This window comes from Eptesicus fuscus, chromosome 11 (genome assembly GCF_027574615.1).
Source record: "Eptesicus fuscus isolate TK198812 chromosome 11, DD_ASM_mEF_20220401, whole genome shotgun sequence".
NCBI lineage: Eukaryota > Metazoa > Chordata > Mammalia > Chiroptera > Vespertilionidae > Eptesicus > Eptesicus fuscus.
Genome location: NC_072483.1, coordinates 47,691,686 through 47,707,885, shown reverse-complemented (window position 1 = coordinate 47,707,885; position 16,200 = coordinate 47,691,686). Strand labels below are relative to the sequence as shown.

Here is a 16,200-nt window from a genome sequence, read left to right as displayed (position 1 = left end):
CTAGCTTTCCTCTTGTAAATATATGGCTTTTCTACATTTCTTTCATTTACCTTCCTGTGTGAAACATTTTGTATTTTCACACTTTTTAACTTTTAAACCCAAGTTATAATACACACATTCCTATGGTACTGACATACCCTGTAGTTAATTTTGGTCAAGAAACAACATGTAAATTAACCAATGTATTTAGGGGATTTCATAATAAAGATTATTTATTAAAATAACCACCTCAATACACACACACACCACCACCACCACCACCGTTTGACAATAAAATGTTTAAATACAAGCTTGAGCCATATGAAATAGTCATTTGTGGATTAAAAAACAGTCAACTTCATGTGGTTCTATCTATATCATTAACTAGTTTATGATTGTTCTCAACTTTCTCCAAATATTGAACTTCCTGATTATTATAATAATGATTTCCTTTATTATTACACAGATTGTGTTTGCTTTGACTTTCATAAATTCTGGAATCTAGTCAGGAGAGTGCCATAAAATGTTTATTTATTATTGCAGAAACAGTAGAGGGAGCCTGGAGCCAAAACATTGTTATTTTAGGCTTCACCTAAACGATGATTGTCTTCCAAGTCCTGAGATGTGGTTGAATTTAAATACTAGCATATATGTGCTATAGCAATCTTTTTTTCCCCCCAAAAGGTTGCTTGTACCTAAATAACCACTTTAGTAGGAAAGGGAAGGTTGGCTGCCAGTTCAAGCTAGACTTCATCAGGGTTCATGCTGCCTCCCATTGTCCTCTGGGTAATGCTGGAGACAGCACACCGCCACAATGACATATTTGTGCTCCACAATTTCCCCCTTTTCAACCCATAATGTAGACCATCCATTTCCATGGGCATTACATCATGATTGTTTATTTCATCAGAACTTCAAAAATCTTACTAAAGTGACTATAGTTTAGTTGGCTGCTTCCTCCAGACACATAAGGAGACACTTTGATCCTATCTTGAAAGCACATCCTTCTGGGAAGGTAATAAATTGCCAATCCTTTCACTGAGCGGCAATTTTTGTTTCCCTTAATTAAAGATGATGTATCTTGATGACCTCTCCTCAACCATCTTCATCCTCGGTATCCAGAGTTTTTGTTAATTTCTCCGGTCCTGGTGTTATAAAGGGGTCCGTAAGGTAATTTGTGGTCACCATTATTCTTCACCGTCTAGGGAGGGTAACATGAATCCTTGAATCTAGAAATAAGATGGAGAACCTCTGTTTAAAACCTTCCAGTCCACAGAACATAGGGAGAATCAAATTGCTACAGCAGGTATTTCCTAAACTGGTATTAAGGGGGAAATTCTTCTGGTTTGTTAATAACATGCAGAGAAAAAAAAGCATGGGGCAGGGGAATGAGTTTGTAAACTTTTAAACAGAGTTTTGTTGTTGTTGTTTAACTAGGATGGCTCAGAGGCTTTAATATGCTAATGTACTTTGTCAGTCTCTCAGAGGGAGATTTTCAATGGACAGCCTTTCTCAAATTATTTGACCAGGAAACTTCAGTTCTTTTCTTAGGGCCACTTGGGAACTCTAGGATCACTAGGTACTTCCTCTGTGATTTGAAGCTAGCTCCAAATGAGAAAAATGAAATGACCTGTCCGTCCCCAACTTAATTAGGAATCAGCTAACCTAAAGTCGTAATGGAAAAAGCACACAAATCTGGGAATTTTAACAACAACTATATATATCGAGATGAAGGGCCATACTGCAAAAACTAAGTACAAGTAGAAGGATTTTTCATGGAATCTGGAAAAGAAAATGTTAGAAAAAAATATCCTGTTAGAGTGTAACCCCTCTCCCCCCCTTTTTTTGGTTTTCTTTTACTATCCCTTTCTCCTCAATTAACTAAACAAGCAAAAGTCACATAGCCTTAAAACAAACAAAATTAATTTAAAAAACCCCAAACACTTGACATTGAAAGGTGACCTCCTCTCTTCCTGCTGCAGGGATTCTCTTTCCACACAGGCATGCATATTCTGGTTTTCAGCCATGGCTCAGCACACCTTGCTGGCTCTGCCTGCACGGGGCTGCGAAAACATTTTCCTGGCAAATGGTGTCAGATTCAATGGGAGGACCTTCTGGTTCTAGCCTTCCTAAGCTCTCTGCTGCGTTTGACATACTTCTCACCCCCAACTACCTTTCTAAAAAAATTACCACTAACATTCAATATTACATTACTTTCAGGTATACAGTATAGTGGTTAGACATCTATCTAACTTACAAAGTGATTCTCTTGATAAGTCTAGTACCCACCTGGCACCATACACAGACTTCTCATGCCTTTTTGAAATACCTTTTTTTTTTTTTTAAAGCTTTTGTATACTTCTTTCTCCCAGTTTTCCTACTTCATGGGCTTCTTTGTGGTGTATCTGACTATGCCCACCCTCTAAAACCCGGTGTGCCCCAAGATCCCCTCCCCATCCCACTTTACGTAGTCTTCCTGGAGTCGCATCCACACTTTATATGCCCACAGGTGTGAAACTTTTCACTGAGCTTCATGTACTTACTTAGATACTCCATAGGCATCTCACACTCTGTCTTATCATATTTTCCTCTGATCCAAATGTCACCATGACCATGCCTTCATGTCATTAAATCCAACAGGAATTTTTCATCTCATTTTATTTAACCTTTCAGCCATATTTGACCCTGTTGGTATTCCTCATTCTTGAAACACTCCTTGATTTCTGTGGGTCAATTCCTTGCTGCTGTGACACTGTACCTTTCTGGTTTTCTTCCTCTCTCTCTGGCTCTCACTTTTTATTCTTTTCTTTTCTTTTAAAAAACTCCAAACACTTGGGATTCTTTTCTTTTCCTATCCTTTCTTTTCTCTTTTTCCTTTCTTTCCTTTTCTTTTTGCCAGCTTTTGTTTCTCTACCCAATATTTAAATATTGGAGTTTCTTAAGACTTTCCTGGGCTTCTGCATCAGTGGTCTATTGCTGCATCTCAAAACTTAGTGGCTTAAAATAGCAAATATTTTATTTGTTCATGATTTTATGGGTCAGCAAGTTGGATTTGGCTTGGCTGAGGGGTTCTGTGCTCTTGCCTATAGTCACTCATGCATCTACAGCTATCTGATGTCAAACCAAGGCCTGGATTTCCTAAAATGACCTTTCCCATAAGTATGGTGGTCAGTGATAGCTCATTATCACTTGCCCTCAAGAAGGCTAATCCAGGCTTCTTAATAGGGCAGGAGAAGCAGCAGCTGCAAGGCCTCTTGATATTTAGGCTCATATTCCCATAATGTTACTTTTAACATGTTTTATTGGTCAAAGCAAGTTGCAAGGCTGCTCCACACTTAAGAGGTGGGAGAAAGAAACTCCTCTAAATGAGAGACAAAATCACATTGTAAAGAGTCATGCAAACCAGAATGAGAGGAATATGTGGCCATTTTTTACATTATACTACTTCCTCCTTTGCTTCTTACTCTGTATTCATTTCCCAATAGATTTCACCCATTCATTTGGCTCACTGTCCATCAATATACTAGCAATGACTCCCTAACATGTCTTCTCCTCGGTCCTCACCTATAAACTCATATAATATGTGCCTCCTTGACCTCTTATTTGGATATCTCAATGATACCTCAAGCTCAATAGCTCTAAAACTACATTAATGATCTTCCACCACTATTACTGTCCTGTTTAAGTGTTCCCTATCTTAGTGCATATGGCCATTAACAAGAAGACTGAACAAATATCTCTTTTTTATTCCCCATTTCCATTCCATAACCCAGTCATGTTAACTGTAAGTCTGAATAACTCTCCACACCATGTGCTTTTACTTTCTACCACTTTAGACAAAGCTACCAGCACCCTTTCCTTGGATTACTGCAACTGTCTCCTAATGTCACTACATCCACTCATTTTCTCACCAAATCCATTTTATCCAAGAGCCAGCATGATCTTTGAAAATGCAATTTGAAAGGAAAAAAAAATACAATTTGAGAACTTTTTGCTCAGGATGACAAATTAGGCACATGTTTATCACATTTATTATGATAATAAAAGAATGACAAAGGTCTAAATCCACAACAAAGAGAAAGGAGGTGGAGTGGTGACCACCAGACTACACTTACTTAGAGAGTATGATGAGCCAGGAGCTAAAATCTATATAAAATTGCATTACTGTAGAATCTAGTAGTGCACTGTGATTACATTTCCTTTCTCATCTTTAAATTCTCAAAACTGGAGTGTGTGTGTGTGTGTAAAAATAAATAAAAAATAAATTCTCGAAACTACTTGCTTGGTTAAATCCTCAACCCTGGTTAAATCTGGTTCTCTACCTTCTTCATGCCTGTATCAGCCCAGTAGACTGTGACTAATGGAAAACACATGACTAGTTTCATTTTAAATTCATTATGGTTAACCTCAAGGGGGTCATCAGTGTTGCCCTATCATTGTACCTCATGCCCTCAGTCCATCTGCTCTCCTCCTCTCCTACACCACTGGTCTTCAAATGGCAATCGCATTAAAAAATAGTTTAAGGGAATCAGCTACCAGATCCTCAACATTTGTATGGACTCTTTCCTAAAATTTCCCTGCTTCTCCTCTCACTTTATATAAAAAAAAAAGCATGCCTCTCACCCATCTCAAATCTCCAAGGTGACCTCCATGATGTAAGTACCTTGTGGGACAAGCCAAAGGGTAGTTCCTTTTTATGATGGACCAAGACATCATACTGTACACATTTTGGATTTCTTGTCTTCCTCTGTTCTAAGTATATTTCAGTTAAAGTAAAACCAGCATTAGAGACACGGTATTTTGACTCACATTGAAATGTTTTCAGCTGTGATACATTGTAGAGTGGGCTGGTGAAAGTAATGACAGTTTTTGTTGAAAGTCCTAGCCTCCTCTATCCCAGATATTGTCAAGAACATGGAGCATTCTTGGGAAGAATCCAGGAGAACAAAGAGGATTGGTAAAAAAAAAAAAAATAATTTATATATATAAATTGGATTCTAAAATGGCTTTCTAAATGCATTTAAACATGAGCAAATATTTTATGAGTTATTCTCAGTATTCATCCTTAGGGCCATGTTATTTGAACAATAAATCAGTGTAAGTTAATAACACTGATTCTTTTCAGTGTAACTGGAATAATTTCTGGGACTACTAATTGTTTAAAGATATATCAGATAAAAGTTACAGATAAAACTTTTATGTGATTTCTTTCAGTTGGGTGTACATTATTAAATAATGTAGCTAATTCCTATTTTATTAAATATCATAAATAAAATATGATATTTATAAAATATTTATTTCAATTATAGTTAATCCTTATTTTATAAAATGTTAAATATTGCCTATCTCCTATTAAAAAATGGTTGTTGTATTCAATTTAGGGTTTGTTTGTTTTTTCAGCTGGCTATTCATTTCAATTTCATCAAATAAATAAATGTGATTATATATTGCCTAATAAAATTAATGAAGTTATTTCTCACTTTTATTTCAAATCTGTATTAAGTTATTCTCAAAAGCAGAATGCCAGAGATCAATATTAACACTAAACATAATGCTATTATTTAAATAAATAAAACAAGACTAGTTAACAATGATAGGGCAAGCTGAGAGTCTGGGAGAAAGGAGAGTCTGAAGAAATCTAAGCAAGCACATGTATACAGTACAATGCCCAAACTTGACAAATCAAGTAATGGCGATTTAAGCATTTTTTTTTTTTTTAAGTAAGAAGGAAACTATCAGAAGAACAAAAACTGAAAAGTGTTAAAGTGGTTGCTTCTGTGAGTGGGAAAGAGGTTGCTTCTGTGAGTGGGAAAGAGGTTGGTGAGCAGCATTTGCTTATTACTACTAGAGGTCTCATGCACAAAATTCATGCACGGGTAGAGTCTGTAGGCCTGGCTGGTGATCAGGGTGATTGTGGCCTTCTGGCTGCTGGCTGGGGCCTTCCTTCATTCCACGTTGCCCCCTGGTGGTCAACACACATCATAGCGAGAGAGCGAACTCCCAGTCTCCTGGTCGAACTCCCAAGGGGACACTTTGCGTATTAGCCTTTTATGTATATAGATTAGTTCTTCTATATAATTTTTAGTGTATGAATTACATTAATAAAAATGATTTTTAAAAACATCACAAACTAGGTTTATCATTCCCCTTTCCCAAATTCTTTAATGATGTCCTATTGCTTTTAGGATAATTAAAACATGTTGAACAACACTGTTTCCAATGGGAATACTAGCTCTCAGACACTACAAGTTAATATTGCTGCTATCTATGTAGACTAAATTTGTTCTATTACAAATGTACTATTCAAATATCAGTGATTTTTTTGTACTAAGGGAAAAAAAGTACAGTTACCCATTTTGATTTTTCGAGGTTTCAGTTCTGAACTAAGGTCCCTGAATATCAAGGTCCTGCTGGCCTCTCCTGGCTCTTTGCCAGCAACTCTCTCTCACTTTCTGCTCAAGCCATAAGGCCATCTTTCTGTTTCTTGGAACCTTCACTCTTCCACCTCAGAGCTTTTGCATTATGATGCTCCCTTTATTGCCCATGACTTCCCTCCCCTCCCCCACCTCCCAACACACCAAGTCCAATATTTACTAAACTTCAGGTTTCCACATATCACCTACAGTCTGCCACTTTTTGTAACACCTACCCTATTATTTTACCCACCATCTTTTTCTTTTTTAAGTTGACAACTTTGCTAAACTTAATATTTATTTAAGAAGGAAACTTCGCTAACAAAAACAGAAAATCACCTGTCATAAATTGCACAGAATAAATACATAATAAGGACAATAATAATATATCTCTGTTCCACCAGTGATTCATGTAACATGCTTTGCAACACCCTGGTTTAGTTACCTGACTTTTTCTCATCTTTGCATTAATAGCTCAAAAGTCTCTTTTTTTTTTCAGGGAAACCTCTAATTCCTGTGTTGCTCCTAGACCATTGCTGCATAACACTTATGCGATTAGTATACTTGCAGTTATTTGTGGAATTGTTTTACAATGTCTGCCTCCCCAACTGGGTTTAAGCTTCATGAGAACAGGACCTGCATTAATTTTGCTCAACTCATATCTCCCTAGCGGATCAAAGTGGGTGACCCCTTGTTAATGCTTAAAAAATACTTGTGGAATGAATAAATGAATATCTGTATGAGATTATCTTAGCACCTGAGATTAACCAACTTCCTTTGTTTTGTTTCCATGCCCACCAATCCATCTTCTAACTACAACTGAGTGTCCTCAAATTCTTTTTGAAAGGAAGCAGAGGAAAAATAAGTAAGTAGGAATGAATGAGTAGATGGATGTCTGGAAGGGGTGGCCTGGAGTGGCAAATCATAGTTACCAAAAATGGCTGCAGCGGTATCTCCTATTCCACGTATACTTGTGAGGGTCTTTGTCACGTCCATTAAGACACCAGTCTAATTCCCTCCCCTTAAATCTAGGTTAGCCTTAGTGACTCTCTTGCACCAACAAATGTGACTTCTAAGGCTAGATTAGAAAAGGATGTGCCGCTTCCACCTTTCTCTCTAAAACTCATTGTCTTGGTGCACCTCCCAAGACACTCCCTCTCCCTCACAGGCCCAGCCACCATGCTGTGAAGAGCCCAAGTCTCTGGTTGCCAAACCAGTCGAGCCCAGTCTTCAAGTCACCCGAGCCGGGGCATCAGTACATGTCAAGGAGGCAACCTCCCGATGAGTCCCTCCCCCAGTCATTTGAGTTTTCCCAGCTGAGGCCCCAGATATTGTGGAGCAGAGACAAGGCATCCTTGTTTGTCCTGTCTGAATTCCTGATCCAGTGAGCATAATAAGATGACTGTTCTTTGATGCCACCAAGTTTTGAGGTAGTTTTTATGTAGCAACAGGTAACCAGAATAGAATTTGGTACCTGGAAGTGGGATTCTTTCATAACAACCCCTGCCCCCCCCCCCAAAAAAACACACACAACAAACAAAACACACACACCCATAAATCATTGGCTTTTGACTTGGCAGTAGAAAGAAGCGTGTGGAAATAAAGGAAGACCAGCTAAATGAGAACAATCAAAGGTTATTCAGAACTTGCTGTAGTTAGGGAAGCAGCCACCATCACTTTCGTTTTGGCAGAAACTCAAAGGCAGAGAAAGGAGTGGGATAGTTTTACAGTGGGAAAAATGGAAGACTTCACGTATGCCCTGATTGGAGAGGGTTGGCCTGGGAAGCTGTGGGCTAATGAGAAGTGGGATGTCCTATGTGATTGGTTAGGATGCATATTTGGCTTTCTCCGGTCTTTCCTAAATTGGAAGCAGGGACAGAAATTAGTGACACTGTCTGTTGTTAGTTAATTATTAACCTGATCATTTTGGGTTGTTATAGGGGCTCTTGTTTGGTTTCCTGGATTGTTGCTAAAGAGAGCAGTCTGACTTCCTCCAAGTCTGACTTATAGCAGGCAGGCTTCCTGGCTGGTTACTGTAGTAATGGGTTGACTTTCTAGGCTGGTTGCTGCAGACTGTGGGTCACAGTTTCATTTTCACATATTGTCTCTCCATTATCTGTTTGCATATGAGGGCTCTCAAGTTCAAACAGCCTTGAGAAGTTAGTGAAATCTGTATGGACTTTGAGAAGGCTGTCAATGAAGGCTAAGGCAAAGAGGAAATTGTTATTGGAGGGTGGAAATAAGGGGTACTTGCTAAGTTGTATTCAAATGTTTAGCAACACTGTCACCTGCAGTAACAAGGAAAATAGAAAATATACCAAATGAAAGAGTGGATTTGGCTAAGAAGAAAGTGCCAACTGGTTTCTTTCTTCCTTCCTTCCTTCTTTCTTCCTTCCTTCCTTCCTTCCTTCCTTCCTTCCTTCTCTCTCTTTCTTTCTTTCTTTCTTTCTTTTCTTTTTTCTTTTTTGTTAATCTTCACCTGAGGATATTTTCCCATTGATTTTTTAAAAATATATATATTTTATTGATTTTTTTACAGAGAGGAAGGGAGAGAGACAGAGAGTCAGAAACATCCATGAGAGAGAAACATCGATCAGCCGCCTCCTGCACACCTCTTACTGGGGATGTGCCCGCAACCAAGGTACATGCCCTTGACCGGAATCGAACCCGGGACCTATCAGTCCGCAGGCTGACGCTCTATCCACTGAGCCAAACCGGTTTCGGCATGATTTTTTTTTTTTTTTAAGAGAGTGGAAGGGAAGGGAGAGACAGAGAAAGAAACATTGATGTGAGAGAGACACATCGATTGGTTGCCTCCCACATGCACCCTGACCAGGGCAGGATTGGGCATGCAACTGAGGTACGTGCGCTGGACTGGGACCCTTCAGTCCACAGGCCAATGCTCTATCCACTGAGCCAAACTGGCCAGGGTGCAACTGGTTTCTTTTAATTACTGATGATACAATATGGCTAGAGAAAGAGGAACTGTTCAATTTCCAGCAAAAGTTAGAGGAAGTATAGAGGGCTCAAGTCAGTCTTTCTAGTCAGCAAAGAATTCTCAAAGTAAGAAAAGTCCTCAGTGCAAAGGTCAGATCTAGGGTGCAGTTAGGAAGACAGTCTCTGAATAAAGATAAAGCCAATGATGTGACTTTGAAACCTCAAAAAGATTTCAGATTGTTTCCTGTGAACACTTTCAGACAGATAATAGGCACTTTAAGAAGCTTAAGACACCACTTTGTCTCTTTAATACACAGGTCTTCAGATTGCAAGGATGTACTAAAGGGGCCATACCTGAGAAAGGCACCTGAGAGGCCTTATCAGCACCAGAAACTGACTAGATAGTAAGGTCTTGGACTCTGAATCGATGTACTTTAAATTTCTTGAGGATGGCCTGGCCAGCGTGGCTGCCCAGGTTTCGGACTCAATCCCCAGTGTGGGGCATGCAGGAAGCAGCCGATCAATGATTCTCTTTCATCATTGATGTTTTTCTCTCTCTCTCTCCTCTTCCTCTCTGAAATAAATTTTAAAATATTAAAACAAACAAACAAATAAGTAAAATCTTGAGGATGAGGCTTTGGGGATCTTGAGGAAGGGGTCAAGTTGCTTTGTATGTGAGAGGGATGTGAACTGTTGTTGCCAGAGCACAGATGCTGACAGACTGTACTTTTCCAACAATGGCAGCAGAGATGGCTCTTTTGCAAAGTGAACTTGCTATGCCCCCAGCAATGAATTTGTCTTTCTACTTTTCCTTCTCCTGAACCTCAGTGATTTGCTTGTAACCAATAAAATATAGTAGAATTTTACCAAGTGACTTCTAAGGCTATCTATGAAAAGGCCATGTAGCTTTCACCTGTTTTAAAATGTTCCTTATTGGAATGGATGGTCAATCTCAAGATATTCCCTCTGGCAACCCAGTTGCCATGTTTTGTGAAGCTCAAGTCACATGAGGAGGCCAGGTGCTCTGGGTGACACACTCTACTTAGCCCAGACTTCAAGTCTTCTAGCTCAGGCACCAGGCATGTCAATGAGGCAGTCTCCAGAGGCATTTGAGTCACCCCCAACTGAGTGATTCCCAACTAAAATCCAAGACCGTGTGATACCAGTCATCCCCATTGTGTCCTGTGTGAATTCCTGTTTCACAGAATATGGGAGCACAATATGATGATTGTTATTTTATAGCATTAAGTGTTGGGGTAGTTCTACTTAGTAACAGATAAACCAGAACAGTTGGCTATATACACAAGTGTTCCTGAGAATCATGCTATTTTCAAGCAGAAAAGTACCTCCAGAGATGATCTAGTCCTACCCCCTCATTTTCTAGATAAAGAAACTGACCCTCACAGAGTTATATGACTTGCCTAAAATCATGCCATTAGTTGGTAGCAGATCAAGAGTCTGAATTTCTCTTCCATAAGCAGAGATGTATCAACCATGCAGTACAGTCTTCTATGAACTGAACAGTATCAGCTGTTCTGCCAGGGACAGAATCTACTAGTACATTGAAATTCCAGCTCTCTTCGACTGTGGGTAAATCTTTAAGCTGAAAGCTCCCCATGGGGCCTGCCTAAATTATTAGGCAGGTGGGTTGTTTCTTCCTTTCCGATTCTTCCCTGATCTCTCTCCCTTTCCTCCCTGTGGCTTCTCCCACTCTACTGTTTTCTTCCATTTTCTGTTTTCAACACTGTGCATTGAAACCTTGTGTATCAACCAATGGCCCTGAGAGGCAGTGGATTATGCTTGTAATTCACCAGGTACAGACATAACAGAAGTGAAAGGGACCATCCAGTTGGTTGGTGATCATCAGAGAAGCTCAGGATATGAAACAGAAGCAACAAGGAGACTCCTAAGGCATCTCCTCAGTCACCGGGGGCTCTAAGGAATTACATTTGGAAACCTCTTTATCTCTCTCTCATTTATAGATAGGGAAATTTATCTCAGACAAGTGAAGTGATTTGTCTATGACCATCCAGGCCTTTGTGTCTCTGGGTGGATCTCAGAACTGAAATCCCCCAAAATCAAAATGGGTAGTTGAATTTTTCCTCTTAAAAGATTTTATCTGTGCCAGTTTAATATAAAAAAATCACTGGTATTCGGAGAGTACATTTTTTAAATCACAAATTTAGATGATCTTGATAGCAACATTAAATTGTAGGGTTGAGAGCACACGTAGAGAGTACTTTACAAGTGTTTAATGGAGCATATGTATCTCCTCAAGGGTGGTGCTTTAGAATGTACATAGAGGGAGGAAAGTCTATATGAGGGTACACTCTGCAGAGAAAAAGAAATAGGCCTTATGAAGACAGCACAGAAACCCTGATTTTTGAAGCCTGAGCCAGGAAGGTAACTGAGGTAGTTTAACAAAACTCAAGTGTAGAGGCTGGCAGTCCTGCTCCGAATATGAGCTGGAAGTAAAATGGAACCATTACATTTAATCCTGGTAAAACTGTTGGTTTGGGATCTATGTTTGTTTCTGTCTGTGTTTTCTAGAAAGCTTTCACATTTCTAGGAAAGAGAGAAGTGATTTAACTAAACATGCAGATAGAGAGACTGGAGCACAAAAAGGTGAAATTACATGATCAAGGTCAAGGATTGATCCATTTAAATAATAGTTCTGCTTTCCAATTATGAATCCTTTCAGAATATAACTAATTTTTTGATCCATTCTCCAGAAAAATGAGTACATAATAAATTGCATATGCCCATTTATATACCCCATGTCCATCAAGCTCTTGGCCAGATATATTAGGACTAGAGGCCTGGTGCACGAAATTTGTGCACAGGGGGTGGGGGTGTCCCTCAGCCCAGCCTGCACCCTCTCCAATCTGGGATCCCTCAAGGGATGTCCGACTGCCCTCTTACAATCCAGGACTGCTGGCTCCCAACTGCTTGCCTGCCTGCCTTCCTGATTGCCCCTAACCACTTCTGCCTGCCAGCCTGATCACCCCCTAACCACTCCCATGCCAGCCTGATTGATGTCTAACTGCTCCTCTGCCAGCCTGTTTGCCCCCAACTTCCCTCTTCTGCCGGCCTGGTCACCCCTAACTGCCCTCCCCTGCAGGGTTGATCGCCCCCAACTGCCCTCCCTTGCAGGCCTGGTCCCTCCCAACTGTCCTCCCCTGCAGGGTTGATCGCCCCCAACTGCCCTCCCTTGCAGGCCTGGTCCCTCCCAACTGCCCTCCTCTGCTGGCCATCTTGTGGTGGCCATCTTTTGTCCACATAGGGGCAGGATCTTTGACCACATGGGGGCAGCCATGTTGTGTGTTGGAGTGATGGTCAATCTGCATATTACTCTTTTATTGGATAGGATAGAGGCCTGGTGCATGGGTGGGGGCCAGCTGGTTTGCCCTGAAGGGTATCCCGGATCAGGGTGGGGTTCTCTTGGGGCATGGGGCAGCCTGGGCGAGGGGCCTGTGGTGGTTTGTGGCCAGCCACACCCCCCGGCAACCCAAGTGGAGGCCCTGGTATCTGGGACTTATTTATCTTCTACAATTGAAACTTTGCAGCCTGGAGCGGAGCCAAGCCTTCTGCTCACTCCATGGTGGCAGCCATTTCTGTTGGAATTTATGTATCTTCTACAATTGACACTTTATAGCCTGGAGTGAAGGCCTGAGCCGGCCAGGGCTGCAGATGCTTGGCTTCCTCCATCACCCAGGGGCAACCCTAGCTTCCTGCTCTTCCAGCTCAGTGGCTGCCACTATTTCTGTTGGAATTTATTTACCTTCTATAATTGAAACTTTGTACCCTTGAGTGGAGGTCTGGGCCCGCTAGGGTGTGTGGAAAGCTTGGCTTCCTCCATTGCCAGGGAAACCCAAGCCTCCCTCCTGCTCTCTGTGGCTGCAGCCATCTTGGTTGGGGTTAATTTGCATACTCGCTCTGATTGGCTGGTGGGCGTGGCTTGTTGTGTAGCGGAGTGATGGTTAATTTGCATATTACTCTTTTATTAGATAGGATAAGTACAGATGACAGAATACCATAAAGCAGTGAAAATGAAACTTCATCTTCTACGTTTTAAATAGAAAAATAAACCTTATTGAAAGAGTTCAAGAAGTAAATGATAGAATAGTTTCATATAAGTACTATAGTGTAATACTATTTATATAAAAGCAAATATTTGTATTATGCATATAGGAATAGTAGATTTTTTTTGTTATTTCTTTTTTAAAATGTTTTTATTGATTTTGGAGAGGAAGGGAAAAGGATAGAGAGAAACATCGGTAGGCTGCCTCCTGCATGACCCCTATTGGGGATTGAGCCCACAACCCTGGCATGTGCCCTGACAGGGAATGAACTGGTGACCTCTTGGTTCATGGGTTGATGCTCAACCACTGAGCTACACTGGCTGGGCAATAGTAGATATTTTGAGTGCTTGTTCCAAGTCATTTAATGTATATTACCAAATTAATCACCACAACAATCCTATAAATTAGGTACTATTACTATACCCATTTTGCAAATGAGGAACCTGAGTCTTTGGGAGTTTCATTTGCCTGAAATCACATAGCTATGTGTGGTGGAGGCAGTTTGCAAACACAGGAGGAGACACACACATTCAAACTGGAAGCTACATGAAGTTAGGCACTATATCCAGCACATCTAGGACAGGGCTGGGCTCACCGTAGATCAATAAAGATGTGTTATTTGAATGAATGACAGTAGTCATTTTATTTTCTACTTTATGTTTTTTATTTATTTGAAATTTTTGATGAGTATGTTGGCAGAACACTGTTAGTGTTCAACAAATATCCATGTGTTTTTCTCTATTTCCCATTCCCCGTGCATCTAGGTATGTTCATGGGACTAATCCTCACCAAAGGAATGTAGGAGGAAATAATGTGTCTCCTTTAGTCTGAGGCAATTAAGAGACAAGGATTATTGGGGGTCATCTTTGAGGCTGGTTACCACAGAGATCATGAGATATTCAGCAATGTGACCGAGACTCAGGTTGCCTGTGTGACCTTACAGAGCAAATGAAGATGAATTTCAGACTGTTGTTTTACTTCATAAATCCCTGAAATTGTCTTATTATTTGGTAATATTGTATCTTTACTGCCTTACTAGAATGTCGGCCTCCTGAGAACATAAAGCTTATCTGTCCTGTTCACTGCTGTATTCTTGGTGCTTAAAACAGGACTGCCACATGTGGAGAGCCCCATAAACAGTGACTACATGAATAACTGAATGCATGAAGTCTTCTGGGTACTTATGCACGGGCAAAGCTGGAAAGCACAGGTGGCACTTTCATAGCAGCATCCTAAGAGGGTACCCTCCCAGGAGTGAGAACTTTTTGAAGACTCTGGCAGACACAGCCCAGGAGGAGGTGGAAAGGTGACACCATGTATTATCTTTTAAAGGGATGTAATTCACAGCTGCCACAGGAAGCACTGCTAATAACTGCCTCTAGAACCACTAGGATATTGGTTAAGTTACTGTAACAGATGCTAAATAACAATGGCTAAAACTAAATGGTTTATTTCTCCCTTATATAAAAGACCGGCTGGTAGGCAGTCCAGGGAAATTGGTTTAGGAATGTAGCCTGGGAGTTTGCATTTAAATAAGCATCCCAACACATAAGGAACTGCTGGACATTGAAATTGGGTCTCAAAAGAACTGTTGGTCCAGGGGGAAGCTCGCTACAGACTGATTCATTTGCCTGTCAGCATAACTATTATTGCTCGTCTCACATTCAGTTCTTATAAGTATATATCTAGTGACATATGATCTCGCTCATCTAGGGGAAATGATGAACAACATAGACTGAGGAACAAGAACAGAACCAGAAGCAAGGAGGCATCGATCGGACTATCGGGCCTCAGAGGGAGGATAGGGGAGGGTGGGGGGAGGGGGAGAGTTCAACCAAAGGACCTGTATGCAAGCATATGAGCCTATCCAACGGTTAAGTTCAACAGGGGGTTGGGGCATGCGTGGGGAGAGGGGTGGGATGGGAATGGGGGGATGAGGACAAATATGTGACACCTTAATCAATAAAGAAATTAAAAAAAATAAAAAAATAAAAAAATAAAAGTAAAATAAATAAATAAATAAATAAATAAGCATCCCAGGTAATTTTCACACACATAAAAAGTTGAGAGCCAGTCCTTTGGCAGCTTGAGACTTCCTGAGTCTTCTCCCACTTTTCCTGGTCCTCTACCATTTCTCCTTTGCCAGGCTGCTGAATGTCCATTCAGTGTGCTTACTCATAAATGCATCATGGAGCAAGCATGCCCTCAGTTTTCTCTTCTGCTAAATGAGAGAGCCAGATTGAATGGTTTTTAAGGTCTCCTCCAACTCCAAAGTGTTCAAAAATTCTGGTTGGGGAGATTTTTCTGGTCACAGAGTTCCTTTGATCTCTCAGGGTTCTGGGGAACTTTGGAAATATGCCATAGCCAGCATCAAGCTAGCTTCATGCTGTCATTCAATAAGGGGCCCCCTAAAATAACACAAATCAATGATCGATGAGACCTGGAGCCAGAAGGGCTCATAAACCAGAAAAAAAAAAAAATAATGGAGCTATTCTCATTGATGTAATAAGCTTCCCAGTGCTGGTAATTCCCAGCAGCGTTCTATAATTTCAATGGTCAGAAATAAACTGCTTTTCAAAGAAATTTTACAAAATCATGTTCTGGTTTGAGGAAGAGCCCTGAGAAGCACCTTGAGCAAGAAAGGTTTGATAAAGAGGGTGGGCCGATGAGGACGATGGTGAAACCAGAGGAAGTGAAGTCTGGCCTCTATAGAAAAGCCCTAGGACTCTGCTCTGGTCTCTTAGTAGTTTTAAAAGGCCCTTTTAAGGCAAACCCGCGGCCTGAAGCAA

At 40.7% G+C, this 16,200-nt stretch overlaps 1 long non-coding RNA gene across 1 annotated transcript; it reads right to left on the bottom strand.

Moving 5' to 3' along the window:
• Nucleotides 1-858: 858 nt before the first annotated feature.
• On the bottom strand, nt 859-6,441 carry LOC114230476 (uncharacterized). Its single transcript, XR_008557492.1, has 2 exons — nt 6,331-6,441; nt 859-1,208 (listed from the first exon to the last, which is right to left on the bottom strand). It is a non-coding gene; the product is annotated as an uncharacterized LOC114230476 (long non-coding RNA).
• Nucleotides 6,442-16,200: the final 9,759 nt, after the last annotated feature.